Here is a 14,854-nt window from a genome sequence, read left to right as displayed (position 1 = left end):
TCAAGGCCTGTCGTCACACGCGTGATGCACGCGCTTCAAGAGCGCCCCGCTCGGGAACGATAACTCGGGCGTTTTTGGTCCCGTGTTCTGACAGAAAAATGTGCCGCTCACTCGACACGAAATCATGCATGCGCTCTCTTTATCCAACAACTGAAGAATATTCGTTAACTGTCAAGGAAAAAAAAGGAGAACCATTTGAACAAGACTACAAACACTAATAACGAATTATGTACGATTACAATGCCTAAATTTAGACGTTCCAGCAGCTTGAAAAAAAAAAAAATTATGGAAGCGTTTTCACGCAGCTAAACCGAGTAGACGTGCGAAAGCATGTGTTTAGCCTGCTTGGTTCATGGTTTTGCTTTGCTGGGTCGTCGGCACGTCTGGCGACGATATCTGGATCGGAGCTTAACCCGATCTTATCTGTTCGCCCCGCAGATAGAAGATGAAGACGACGATGTGCAATGCACAGCGCGAGAGTGTGTCAGACGTGATCGGCTGCGGTGATAGCATAGTGCTCTCGTGCACTGGCCAGCGAAGCTGCTCTGTTCGCACCGCCGGGGGTTCGAATCCCAGTCGCGGCCATACCCATTCATTAATTCACTCATTCATTCAAGGCTTCAGCGATGGCTCGGCTTTTGCAGCTTTGGTCGTGAAGGGGAGGTTTCGCTCTAAAAAAAAAATAAAATCAGCACACACTGAAGGTTACGCCCATGACTCCCTGCTCCAAGAAAACGTTTTTCGCCCAGGCGGTGCTGCCCATGCTACATGGCGGCACTCGCCACCGCCCAGTTCGAATGAGGACACTTTTCACATCTATCCATCCACATAAAGTGACAGAGTGCCAGTGAAAGCACGATGGCATGCTATGGAGGCATAATGTGATCAACAAGCAGCGAACTTCGCCGATGGCGATCACATTGTCGCCACCTGTGCCGCGAGACTAGCAATGCGCCTCGTCACGCTAACTAGTTGCGGCACTTCAGTTACAGCCAGGTCGATCAATCACATCAAAATAACGCAGAGACATGTAAAAGCGTCGTGCTGAGGCGAAGGTAGTTGAAAGCTGACCTGCCGCGCTAACTCAAAGCCTCCACATGTCGAATTCGAGTTCAGGCGGCTACTGCCCTCCCGGTGGACTCTGGCGCTGGTACGGGTAGCGGCAATAAGAAAGGGAGGACACACTCGGAATCCAACCTACGAGTACTCCAGAAATATGAGTGTTCCAAACAGTTTTCCGCTGGAGGAATAATACGCACAACACATTTCCAACTTCCGTGCAGAAACTACAGAATTCTTTCTTGTGTGCGAAATGACCGCTCCCCTTCGTATCACAGCTGCCTAAACTACACATGATTACGCAGATTAGACTATCTCTCAGGACAAAAGCGGAAGACGTGGAGGAGCGTCTTATAATCCAAAAGCAGAGGCTGGGGGCTCGGTGGCCACGGGCCTCGGAGCGTCATCCATTTTTCTGCGTGCGCAACACTTGCCTCAATTCGCATAAAGCTACAATTCCACTCGAAAATACTAAAGCTTGTCAGTGAGTTGTTTCGTATACGCTGGGCGCAGCATCGCTGTCACAAATTGGACGTTGCCCATGGCCAATAAACGATCCCGCCTACAATTAATCGATGACTGGGGTTAGTTGGTATAATAATCTGATTGGTATATCTGGTATTAGAACAACCACGACTGTGCGTGACAATCCCTCACCCCTTTCCTTTTAAAGCCTATCCCGTCTGAATAATAAAACAATTGAAGGTTTAACGCTCGTTCTGTTCGTCGTCTCTCTGTCTCTGTCCCAAGTCGTTGCATCAAGGCGCTACCGACCGCAAAAAAATAAATAAAATAAAAATAAATAAATAAATAAATAAGATGGCACATACTGTGGGCAAAAAAAAAAAAGGCCGCAGTCAAAACAACGCTACAACCGACAGTCGTTCTTGAGTTTTATCCGATTACAGGCGCTTCCGGTAGATGACGACATGCCCAGGCCTTTGTTGAGAGGCAAGAAAAATATTGTCAATTCGAAGCGCTGTCACAAACGACGAAGCATCGGCACAGTGACGGGCCACGCTCGCTAGCGTACGAAGTTCAGCTCCCGATATCGTGAATCACAGCTGTCCACTGACCCGGCCCGCGAGTCAAGTGCGAAAAAATATCGGCGCCCCCGATGACAGTTCGTTAGAAAAAAAAAAAAACATCGGTCAATATCCTTCCCCGTATGCTTGGCTCGTCGAGAGTTCACTTCCTCATCGCCTGACAGTCACAACAGAGAGAAGTGAAAGGGCCGTTTTGTTCCACCGACCGTACTACGCGCGAAAGTTAGCTTCCGTAGCATCGGCACGCAGGGCAGGTACCACGGTAAACAGAACGGCACCCATGAGGTGTCGCCAAATAACGTCCGCGATGACTAACGGAGTTTGCAGAAAACGGTTCAGGGGAATAAGTAAGCATCTTCCAGGAATAAGTAAAATGGCTGCGCCATGCGGCGAAAGCAATGGGGATCGCGGGTGCCGCTGGAAATAACCTTCTGGAAACATCGCAGTACGGAGGCTGGGGACACTCACGGCGGAAAACATCCGCCGTTGAGATTCCACAGAGCGAACCGCGGAAACTAGGAAACCCAGTTTATATGACCTGAATGTCAGTGCTGCAACCCTATAATGGCGTTCCCAGCCCTCGTCACAGTTCACACGCCGGTGAATACGAAACTCGCGATACACATTTGACGAAAACACCTCCTAGTCAAGCGTGCTACAATGAAGCACAGGCCACACAACCTGATGGTTGTTTGTTGAGTTTTATGGCACATAGGCCACTAAGGCCATCATGCGCCAAGCTCAAGGTATAAGGATATTGTTTTATGCAGAGTTTTATAGGAATATTAAAAACATCGTCGGTGTAGAGGGCCTATAACATTGGTATGTACTGCCTAGTGATGACAGAGGAAAGAAATTGTATAAATAACCAATAGTAAAAGCTTTAGAGGAGGTCAGGCAGTCTCAGCAGCCATCCGCGGCTGGGTAAGGATGTTGAGCCTCCTCCCAACCAAATAAAAACCTCAGCCCTCTTCTCAGCACAACCTGATGGGCGGCATGCTGTAATCTGCTGCAAGATTATTCGGGGTAACTCCGAACAACGATGCGAGCTTCACAAGCACAAGGTCTGACGCCTACAAAAGGAAGCTTACAGTATACACAGCTGTTGCATCAGTGCGCTCGCAATTTTTGTTCTTCCTGTTGTTCTTTTTTACAGCTTAGTTATTTGTCTACGATAGCATTCCACGTGAATGTGTACAGTGCAAGCCAAGGTTTAAAAAAAAATTAAAAACAGGAAGGTATCCAGACGACAAATGTTGAACGCTCTAGTATACTGACGTTTTCGAAATACCGCGTACGCTGGCAATCGGCATTCCACGCACGTATTATACAAGGAACCTTACTCACTTTAACACCTTCACAAAAAAAGGATAATGTGTGCTAAGTTCCATGAGGCGTAACATCGGAACTAAAGGCCCGAGAAAACGCCGCCATCCAATTCGTTTCCTTTTTTTTTTTTTATTAGCACCAGCAGCAGCGAATAAAAAATGGGCCGGGCGTGAGAACTGCCGTAACGCGTCCATACGTACTCGATTCCGCTTAGTTCTAAAGCACCAAGGGAAAGCAACTGCGACACACGAGCCGTGTGGCTCCACACCGAGACTCGGAACCAATGCAAAAACCTGACGTAAAGCAGCCTTCATACGGCTGCTGAACCCGAAGCGCGGCTTAATGCCGAAGCTCGGGTCAACAACAATATGAGTCAGCCCTCCTCCGGCCTTAGCACGCGTCGACTCCGCGCCTTAGGCGGAGCCTTTGGTGAGAAAAACAAGGGTAGCAGCTGCCCTGATCACAGTACACACATCGACTCAAAATGAAAGAGCGGAGAAGAAGCTGATGCGCACTTGTCCGATGACCGTCACACGCCGCGTACACAAAAACGCGCTTAGCTGCAAGTGACAAATCGAAACAATCGCCTAGTTCGACTCCCCAGATAGATGCCAATACCACCCGCCGGCAGCGCTTAATCAGCAGCCGGGAGAGAGACTAGAAGCACGTGCCACGAATAGAAGAAGAGACCGTGCGGACAAAACAGGAGACGGCGGCGAAATGCGTGAACCGGTGCAGAGGCCTGTTTACACCAACCTTGCGAGAGCCGCCTATCGGACGCTGGAGCGGGCTACCGTCGGCAGATTAGCTGCAGCCGATGGCGCCCGAGGGCAAAAGCCGCTTGTTTCGCAGAGACGGTGCGGGGGGGGGGGGGGGGGGGGGGGGGGGGGAGAGACAAACCCCAATCCGCCGCCGCGCTTATAAGACCGGCCAATTCAATGCCGCCGGCTTCCTTCTCGCGACGGGCGCCCGCTGGGCCACTCCGGCCGGCCGGAATGCGGAGACCCTGATACCAGCCGGCGGAGAGCAAAAAAGACAAGAGCCCCTCACGCCGTCCTACACGCTAGACCGCTTTTACAGCTGGGCGGTGGCCGAAAGGCGCAGTTTTAGCGGGCTTCGTGAATATTTAGATGCACCCGGACTTAAGGTACCACTTACGATCCTCGCGAAAAAACAAGCGCCAGTCCTTTGGCCAAGCTGACAACAGCAAGACTTTCTTTTCTCCGCTAAGACGCCCTACCCAGTGATAGACGCAGATATTCATTAAATTTCCACTGCTGCGAAAGCGACTTCCGGATCGGCAGCGTGCGAAGGGCACACGGTAGGTGTGGGTTTGACGTCACCGGAAGCATCGCGGCCTCACGGGGTCACCTGCTCCCTTCGGCGCTACCTCTCAAGGGCGGAAAGCTGCTCGATTACGCAAATGCGCCCTTCTCGGAGGAAGCAAGTCGTATCACGCGTCAGCACTTGCACGCCACCAGCTTCCGCCCCGAACTGAGCTGACGCTGCCGAGTAGACGTTCAATGCTAACCAAAGGGGGGAAAAAAAGCGCCAAAACAATAGCGTGTCCTAAGCAAGAAATGAATGCAAGCAGCACAAAAATGCAATGCAATGCAGATGATACTGGGGCGGTGCAGTCATACGCCTCACTTGGCGCATGCGTATTAACGCTACGAAACCACGTCCTCTCTCAGTGATTCAGCTTGAGACGCTCTACTGGCGCTATCTATCCTGCATTGCGAGTCAACCCAGCTCCATTTCCGGAGTCAACCCAGCTCCGAGTCAACCCAGCTCCATTTCAAGTTTCCTGGCGGAAGCCACTAACCTGTAACGGACCTGGGTTGTCCTTGCGGACTCTGACTGCTCCGCGAAAAACTCTGTTCCAAAGCCGTCCATGCAGTTTGGAAACTATCGTGGTTCACGCTCGCGGCCACGTTCGCCAGCGATACATCTCATTAACCAATGCAGGCAATGGTAACGAAAAAAAAAAACCAACCAGTCTGAAGCGGGTGAGCAAAACCAAAGCACACACTGTCGTGTGCCTAAGGGCCACTGGTCCAACGGACTCTCAAATCAGTGCGGACTATCCAGATCTTTTTCACAAAGTAATGGAGAAACGAGAAGGCAACCAACACCTCCCGCGGAGCCATCGAACGGCGTTCCAACCCACGTGTCTCCAATGTCACTGTAGCTAGCGATAAAGAACGTCCTCGGCGACCTACACGGCCGTCTTCACTAGAAAGCGGCGCTCAAAGGGCTGCGTTTTTCCAACAGAAATTCGAGCTCACAGACTGCCTTCAAAAGGTCGATTCTTGGCATTTTCAGACTCGAAAAAGGGGAGAACAAAGAAGCAGACAAACGCGACGACTCCCCCCACAACGCAGTCACGACAGCACCAATGCAGCGGACGCTTTCTTACCAAAGTCAAGAGCTCGTCTTTCCCGCAACGGTGCTAGCCGTACGTGCACACGGCGTCACGTGAGCAGGCCAGACGACGCCGGGATACAGTGCACTGTAGCCGGGAGGCGCTCCTGCTACAAAGGCGGCCCGATCACTGCGTGCACCGACGCGACCGGTCCCGTTCAGCGGTTCAAAGGGGCACCCCCCCCACCCCCCCCCCCCCCCAGCTCCCCGGAAGTGTACACTCGAAATAGTACAGTGCGACGAACGAGGCCACGCGGAAAGCCGAAAGGGGGGCTCATTACAAGGCTGTCAGACTCGAAATCGTGCCGCACTGCCCGCTTCCCTTTCAGGCAAAGAGAAAACGCCTGATCCACTTCGTGCCCTTGCAGCCAATACGGAATGGTTTTGCAAAACTCCCCGTCCTATCTCACAACACGCCTTCCTCCCAACGGGTCCGGCAGGCCTTCGCTTTCTGCGAAAAACGGGCAATCACCACGACACGGGTGGTCTCGTTTACGGTAGGCTTGCCTACGCTCGAGAAGAGCAGTCTACTGCACGGCACATTCCTCTGCTTTTTTTTTTTTTTTGTGCAGCGGGCCACGCACAACACAAGCGGGCAAAGTGTTCGCCGCGCTCGTGTTCTATACTGCTGACCGCGCCACGTTTGGGTTGCGAGGCACCCGAAAATTTAAACCACCGGAGGCCATCCCTATGCATGTGCAAACGCAAGCGTGTGTATGATCGGGTCGCTACGGGCTGACGGTGCCGAGCACAGCGATGACGATTTTCGCGCTAACAGCCCTGCGATCAAGTCGTGAAGTCGGTAACAGTAAGCGTAATTGGCAGTCTCCCATCTTTTACGGAATTCTGTGACATTCATGCCGACGTAAAGGTTTGGTTTGGTTTATGGGGTTTAACGTCCCAAAGCGACTAAGGCTATGAGAGACGCCGTAGTGGAGGGCTCCGGAAATTTCGACCACAGCCATGTAACGCGCAGCAGTAACCTCCTTCTTTCCACGTGCCTGTTTAGCGAACTTGACGAGTCGCTGCATGCAAGTGCAACAGCAGCAAGTGCACCAAGGCCCATCTGCGGAACTTGGCCGCTGTTACCAAGAGTGCAGCGAGGACTGCGACGCTGTCGAGGGAGACCACGATTAGTCTCGTAATAGCTGTTATCGAGTCAAGGACTACAGCTGTCAAAAACCGGCCGCCTATGAAGCTCGTGCATCATTTCAATTTGCGGAAGCTGTCCTTACTACGGTCGCCATAATGCACGCGACGACCTCGTCACTCGATAAATCAAACATTTCGCAGTTTATCTGACAGATTCGCAATTTGCAGCCTAGCTTCTGCTTAGAGGCTGAATTTCGTCGAAATACGTGGTTTCGCGCCCATAGCGACACCGGGTTTTTCGAGCTCGTCTGGAGCGACGTCCTTCTCTCGCTCGGCAACAGAGCAAAATGTACATTTCACGAACGGATTGCCTAAGAGGAAAGAACGGACCAGACGCAGCGCGTTCGCTCCATTACATGGAAAGTGACGTTTTTTGCGGCAATAAATCCGGCTTCCCCGCAATCCTGCCACGCGCTCATCCGAACGCGCAGAGAACACAGGAAGAGTATACACGGTTGGGCCTTGATGACTTCGTGTGCACGAAATGCGGGGCGGTGCGGAACAAGGCGGGACACGCTGGAATGTGCGAGGCTGTTTCGTAGGGCAGCTGCTGATTCTCGACCACGAGCAGCGCCAAATGACGCACGGGCCCATTCCATCGCGTGCCGACGGCGCACGCAGGATGCAGGCGAGACGATCGCCACGGACCCGACTCACGTTCGCTGAGAACGGAAAGAAGGCATCGGCGTAGCGACGATTCGCGGGAAGCACAAGCGCTGAATCATCTCCCGTTCACTTGCACGGAAGACAAAAGAATTGCTCGGAGATACGAGGGGGCAGAACCACGCGGCCGTATCTCTCTCTCCGCTTAGCAACTAGTGCGGGTGCAAAGTACGCTTGTCCGCTACGGCTGCGCGCAGTTCGATGGTCAAGTCGCCGCGCCTTACTGACATATAGTTTCCCCAATAAAGATAACTAGAAGTCAAAAACTGACTACGCACTCACCTCTAATCCTTCCAACCTAAGAAACGAGTGCGGCTACGGCATTGTTTTTTTTCGAGCGTCTGCTGCGCAACTTTACAGAGATTTTGCTACGTCCTGCAGCCAGAAAGATCTGTCACACTGCGCCATTTTAAACAGATAAATGAGAACTAGGTTTCAGCAGACACCCGAAGCGGCCGACTAATGCGCGAAAGACATCCGAAGTGGAGCATCCGAAACGCGAGAGAAGCGAGCGATGGGGCAGGCGAATTTCGGTAAATTGTAAATTGCGGGGTTCAACGTCCCGAAGCGACACATGGACTGTGGGGACGCCTCAGTGGAGGGCTCCGGCTTAATCTAGACCACCTGGGGCTCTTTAAACACCGCACGGTACGCAGGCGTTTTTGTATTTCGCTTCCGTCGAAATGCGGCCGCCGCAACCGGGATCGACCCCGCGACCTTGGGATCAGCAGCCAGAACGTGAGAGCCACTGAGACATTTTTGGTTAGCGAAAACAAGAAGCCAGCGCAAATTAAAATAAAAAGCGTTGAAACTATTACGCGGCGCTTGTGTACACCTCTGTCCAAATTATTCATGAAAAATTCCGCAACCATGCAGCGTTTAGTTTCTGCGCGAATGTGATCTCAGTCGGGGCGACATTACCCGTCAGTTGATGCCCACTACGTTCGTTTTGGGTCAATTAAAATACCGTGGTACTGACTTTAATTAGCTGAGAACTACACAAAATGGTGAGAACGACCGACTGTTCGCTTGGGCGTCTCGCAAGCAGCTGGTATCAGTCTCAGTCTTTTGGGCAGAGCTTCGCCCGTTTTCCTGGTGGCTGAGACAGGAAGAAACCGCAGCTTCCGGCCGGGGCAGCAATCCACTCTTGGCTCAGCGTGGATGTCCCAGTTTGCTGGGGCCTTCTTTTTGCTTCTCTCTTGGGGGCCATCTCCTGTCTCAATGTCTTTCAGCGACCATCCCATGTTTCCGACACGCTCTTCGCTTGCTGAAGGAAGAAATGTCGGGCTTGTTTCGACCATTATCGCCATTTTACGAATAGGGTCATCGATTACAGTTTCCAATTTAGCCACTCTACCTGCGCATGAAAGTTCTGCAAATGTTTGTGATCTCATGCCTACGTCACGAAAAGCGCAGTCTTTGGCCGAGCAGCCGGGTTCCTTTTCTACTGCCATAACAATGTACAATTATTTTTTCGATAACATTACTAGAACAGGAAGTTTCCGCCGTCGCAATATAAAAAATTCAGCCGTGCGTACGACGCATGGTGGCCGTATTGCTCCCGTACCAATAAACTCAATTTAAAAACCAACAAATTATTCGTGTTCGACGTATTTGGTTTGGTTTATGGGGTTTAACGTCCCAAAGCGACTAAGGTTATGAGAGACGCCGTAGTGGAGGGCTCCGGAAATTTCGACCACCTGGGGTTCTTTAACGTGCACTGACATCGCACAGTACACGGGCCTCGAATTTCTCCTCCAAAGAAATTCAACCGCCGCGGCCAGGATCGAACACGCGTCTTTTGGGGTTCGATCCCGGCCGCGGCGGTTGAATTTCTTTGGAGGAGAAATTCGAGGCCCGTGTACTGTGCGATTGTTTCAGAAACGATTCACTGCAAAGAGCAGAGGGAACTCAAGAACTATTACGCGGTCCTGGACTAAAAATTTTGAAAATCCGGAATTGCCCTTTCACAGACAACTCTTGGAAACCGAGCAACACTGGTAGTTTTGCTTCCTGATATATTTTTTCTTTTATTCTGCGGAATTTAGAGATTAGCAGATAGCTTCCACACGCGCATCGGACTCAGTAGGGGCTGAAAACCTGAAACAAAGTGGCGCTCATTTGATGAAAAATTATTGCTTTGCTTTAAGGCCTGAATTAGTACCTACCAGCTCCATTCCTAACAACCGGTGTAGTGCTCATACAAAAACTTGCATGCTTGTGCGTGCTTTAGACGTTTATGTACACATATGTGCACAACGTTTGGAAATCGAGTTCCCAAAGAACCTGCGAGCCGTACCTCCTCGCCATTTCGCTGCACACCCCTCGTATTCGTCAACACGCCCAACCGTGTCATCCCAGCCACTGCCTTCCATCGCGGGCCTGCGCGCTCTTTGTTTTGCATTGTCTTGACGGAGAGAAATTGCAGTTCGCTAGGCGCCTTCGCAGCGGAGCTGCTCGAACGGAATGCCCCCTCACGCGTGCGCAAAGCGACATCCTTACGCACACGCTCACAGCTAGTGTTTATATTGCCGAGCACTGCTGCTCAATTGCCTAACATTCAACCGTGCATTTCGCAGGCCTTCAACAGGACGTCTCAGTAGTAATGAAATTTCAATATCTCCTTCCTCAGCATTTACCCCGGGCACAAAACATGCGGTTATCAAACTTTCAAACAGAATGTCAAAAGACACGAATGCGAAGATCAGCTATGCGGCCTTAAACTACCCAGGTTTCGATTACTTTCCTTTTTTTTTTTCGAGACTGGGAAAGCCACAAACCTTATCTCTAACATTCAACCGCGTAGCTGCTGTATCCGACAGGCCGCGGAGAAGTGCGGACGGGACGTCTGAAAGTAACGACCAGCAGCAATGCACTGCGTTAACTGGGACGCTTGTGACTGCCTCTTCACAGCACTCGAGTCTAACAAAAAAGCACAGGACATTAACTATGCCCCAAACCAGCACGAAACCCACCGTCCGTTCCGGGCTGCACTTGGTTGGTGCTATTCGCTGTTGCATGTTTCATTTCGCGAGCGAGTTACACGGTAAGCTGCAAAAGGACGTTGGCAGGAAGAGCATACACGCAGTTGGGAACGGGAGGGAGGCAGCGCGAAAGCGCCCACAGCGTCAGCATGGGTCCAGGAACTGCGTGTACGCAGTCAGCATTTCCTTTCCAGGTTGCGCGTCCGGACTGAGAGGAACTCTTTCAGTGGGCTGTTCGCTTGACCAGTGGCCCCCACGAGCAGCTGTGTACAGCCGCCCGCACACTTAACGCGAATGACGGACAGCGTGGCTGACGCCAGCGCCACGAAACGTTAGCCGCTGTTCGCTTGACCAGTGGCCATGCTCTCAGTATGTTTATGGTGGCTGACGATAGTTGGTGTGCAGTTCGACTTGACTGCTTTTTCGCATGCGCCCGCGCCGCATAGAAAGCGTGTTCGTGAAAGGGGCGTTTTTCCGCGTTTCGCTCGCGGTTGCAGCCTCGCGCGGGAACCCAACACTGCGCGCGAAGTTGCCGAAGCTCACGCGCCTTTCTCGTTTGGTCCCAAGGCTGTCGGTTTAACAAAATAAATGTTATGAGCACTGCGCTGCGCTTATGAGATGAAAAAAGCGAAACGCGGAAAGACGGGCTGTCTACGCGGCGATGTGGCCCAGGCGAAAAAACAGCCAAATCGAACTGGGCCCCAGCTACCGTCAGCCGCCGCAAACATACTGAGTGCATGATCTCGCAACCGGCGACTAACGCTTCGTGGCGCTGGCATCAGTCTAAGCCACGATGTCCGTCATTTGTGTTTGACTAGTGTGCGAGCGCCAGTACACCTCACGTGTCATAACATATCGACGCTGGCGACAAAACGGTGCGGCCCTGAACAAGGTGGCCAAGCGGCGAGAAACATTAGACAAGAACGCAAAGCCGAGATGTGCTACCGCCAGCGGGAAATTAATTCGATCACTTCCACTCGTCAGAAATAGCAATGCCGTCACTGCGCCCTGTAGACGTGCGTGGCGGCTTTGCGGCTCTCGGGCGAGCCAGACCAGAAGCAGCTCCCGGGTGCGTCGCGGCGAAACGAGAACGTTCTCGGAACGCTGGCAGTGTCGGTGGCGCCTTCGCGGTATCTCATCGCACGGGAACTTCCCCTTGCGTGCACTCATCGTGCTGGGTAGCAAGCCGTCTAGCGAGCGGCGAAAGGAGGGGGTGTACTGTGCGCTCGAGGGGGCAGTCGCCGCCCCATCAGACAGCCTTGCTCTTGCTGGGGATCTGATGCGCAATCTGCACACACCAGAGTAGTCAACAGGCTCGGAGAACCCCGCTTAGACTGGCGCGGAGATCAACGGAAGATAACAGAATTACCGATGACGCCGCTGTTTGCAAAAAAGAAAGGCACTGCGACAACGGGTCAACTCGCAGTGGTAGGAAAGTTTGACGGGAAGACAAGATGCAACCTTGACTCCCCCCCCCCGACGGCTTAAAGAACTGGCGAGAGCTGCAAGAACGCGAATGCACTGCACAGACGTTGTAAGAAATGCAAGGCCGCCGGATTTGTTGCTGCCTAGCAAGCGGGACTCCCGCAGCACCCGCTTTCGCGCCCCGAGCTCTTCAGCGCAGGAGGGGCAGCGACGAAAGTTCCCTACGGCCTCGTGAGTACGGAACTCTGGCGTTGCAGAACGAGCCTCACTGCCTCCAAGCGGCCTGTATATTTTTGGCAACGGCTGCAGTCGCCGTTATCGGTACCTAGGTTTTGCATTTTGGTATAGACTTACCAACAGACCAAGCACTCTAAATCCAGGCAACAAAGCTGATGCAAGAAATTTAAAAATCTGGAGTCGCGTTCTTGCCTACGGAAAACAGGAGTTTCACCTTCTACTCTCCACCCGTTCAAGTGGAAGAGGTAAAACGATGGAAGTGACACGGTAACGGTAAAAAAGAACAAGAAACCAGGTCAAAAGCCGAAGCACAAGTAAGGCCGCGACTATCGGCCTATGTTCAGCAAACCAAACTCTGCATGCATAAAGGACGGCCCGCGCTGGCAGAGGATCCAGACTGCGCCAAACGCCCTTGCGCGCGGGAGCAGCTATGCACCCCGAAGTGTTGTGGTAGCCCGAGCCACCGAGAGGTGGTGGCTTAGAACAGCGAATGCATGCCTCGCGCACTTAGCTGACAGCGCACGACGGCAAGAACGTGTTTTGACAACAAGGGCGATGTTCAGACCGTCGCCGTACAAACAAACTTAGGGGTGTCCCTGAAATGCACTCGCCCACCAATACAGCGTGTGAGGTCTCACGCGCATGGTGCGAAGCACAAACAGGGATTTTTGGCACCGTGGACACACGATCGTCCCCGAGAGAAAGCGAAAGCGTCCGGCGACTGTACGCGCAAGCAGTTCCAGTCCCAAGAATTTTTTTTTCTTTCATTCTTGAAACCTAACACCCCTCGTCGGCCGGCGAAAGTTTCGCAAATAGCTGTGCGGGCCATCGATACTCTGCACGAGGAAGCTGAATTGTCTGCCTGCAGGTGCACGACTAAATGAGGCTCCTTTCAACGGCACGTTCGCAGCAGGGTCGGGCGGCATCGTTTTTACACGACCCTGCTGGTACTGGCTGGGTTCCTCACGGCCGGTACGCAAGCGTCGAGCGCGCCTTCGTGCGGCAATAGTAGGGCACTAATGCGTCATAAATGTCACACACAACGCGGCGGCCTGCTACCAACGCTCCAGACGAAAATTTACGAGCGGTCAGCTCAAAAGAACCGTCTGAACCAAGTACAGCAGGCCGAATAGTCGAGGCCTTTGCTCCTTTGGGGAGCAAGTGTTCCTTTCGAGGAGCAAAACGGCGTCCGACCAGACGACAGCGACGGCAGTATCCTAGGGAACAGAAGCTGCACCAACCAGCGATTCGACCTGCGATGAAAGGCGATGAATGACCGTGGCATAGCAGTAGAACTAGAGATGAAAAAAAAAAAAAAGAAGGGACGATAGTCAACTGTAAGCTTGCACACAGGGGACGGATCGCACTCACCGACCGCGGCAGCTTCCTCGCGACCACTTCCTCAAAAACACGGAAGACGACGGCCAGCTCGTTTTGTCGCCGCGCGTTTCGCTCGACTCGAGATGCCGCCACAGCGGCAGGATATGATGATTACTTCGGCGGCGAGAAACTGATGGCTTTGCACACAATGCGCGCTTCAGACCATCGTTCAGCGAACTCGGCCAATACAGTTAAATATAACTGCAGAGACAGAGTTCCTAGCATCACAGCGAAAACGAGAAAAAAAGTAAAAATCACGACACGAGGAAAAGAGAAAAAGTAAGCGATGGAAACCAACGGTCGCTCACGATGACAAATCGGCAGGATTCAAACTGCCATGTCAAGCATTCTTCTCTCAAATGTACGTGAGCGCATCAATAACTAAGAAAGAACAACCCGTTAGATGTGGAACATGTCTTGAAAATCATCGTTTCAGCTCGAGTATCAGGTCAGAACAGTTCATCTGTCAAAATGCGTACGCAGTTTAGCTAGCAGAGGCCATTAACGCGACTGCGACTAATGAAGTAACAAATTCCATACAAAAAAGACCTTCACTCAACTGGATGTTCGATAACGCTGTTCCAGTAACAAATAGCCACAATAGCAGACATTACTCAAGTGCTTTCGCGCGGAGAAGTTCCTACAAGCACCGGACTGCGGCCCTCACAAGCAGCACGAACTGGCAAACATAATGCTCAACCACGAGTGATAATGAGCAGCTGAGAATTGGGCTGCTGCACATCCTGCATTGGCACATCACTTAGGCCGAGGCCGAAAACTACCTACATTTTCCGGATATCACGGCCCAGCGATTCGAACATGATCCTTGCCGAAGAGATTGCGAAAGCTGAGTGTGGATGACGCATTCGATGCGGCTGACAAACAATAGTCGCACTAATAGTGCTAAAGCAGATGTGATGCGCTCGTGCGGGGTCAAATTATTCATGCCGCTTCCTAACGAGCAGTGCGACCAAGCCCTGCGGATGAAACCGCAGGAGCAAACAAATGCCGCGCGCCAGCCGACGACCGAGCGCGCCTGCAGAACTGAAGACGACGAGTTAGAATTTCAGAAATAAGTTAAGCGTGTTCCATTGCAGCTGCAGTAAATGCCGCATTCCAATGCAGTTCAGCAGTACTATAACATTCAGAAAAGCA

At 52.2% G+C, this 14,854-nt stretch overlaps 1 protein-coding gene across 1 annotated transcript in view; it reads right to left on the bottom strand.

Moving 5' to 3' along the window:
• The window catches only part of LOC149349717 (lateral signaling target protein 2 homolog), a 50,954-nt gene that overhangs the window by 35,774 nt on the left and 326 nt on the right, over nucleotides 1–14,854 (bottom strand). The gene's annotated exons all lie outside the window — the stretch shown is intronic.

The sequence above is a fragment of the Amblyomma mixtum genome, chromosome 3 (genome assembly GCF_055824585.1).
Source record: "Amblyomma mixtum isolate Tamu chromosome 3, ASM5582458v1, whole genome shotgun sequence".
Lineage (NCBI taxonomy): Eukaryota > Metazoa > Arthropoda > Arachnida > Ixodida > Ixodidae > Amblyomma > Amblyomma mixtum.
Note: the sequence above shows the minus strand (reverse complement) of the source record. Positions and strands in the feature narration are given on the sequence as shown.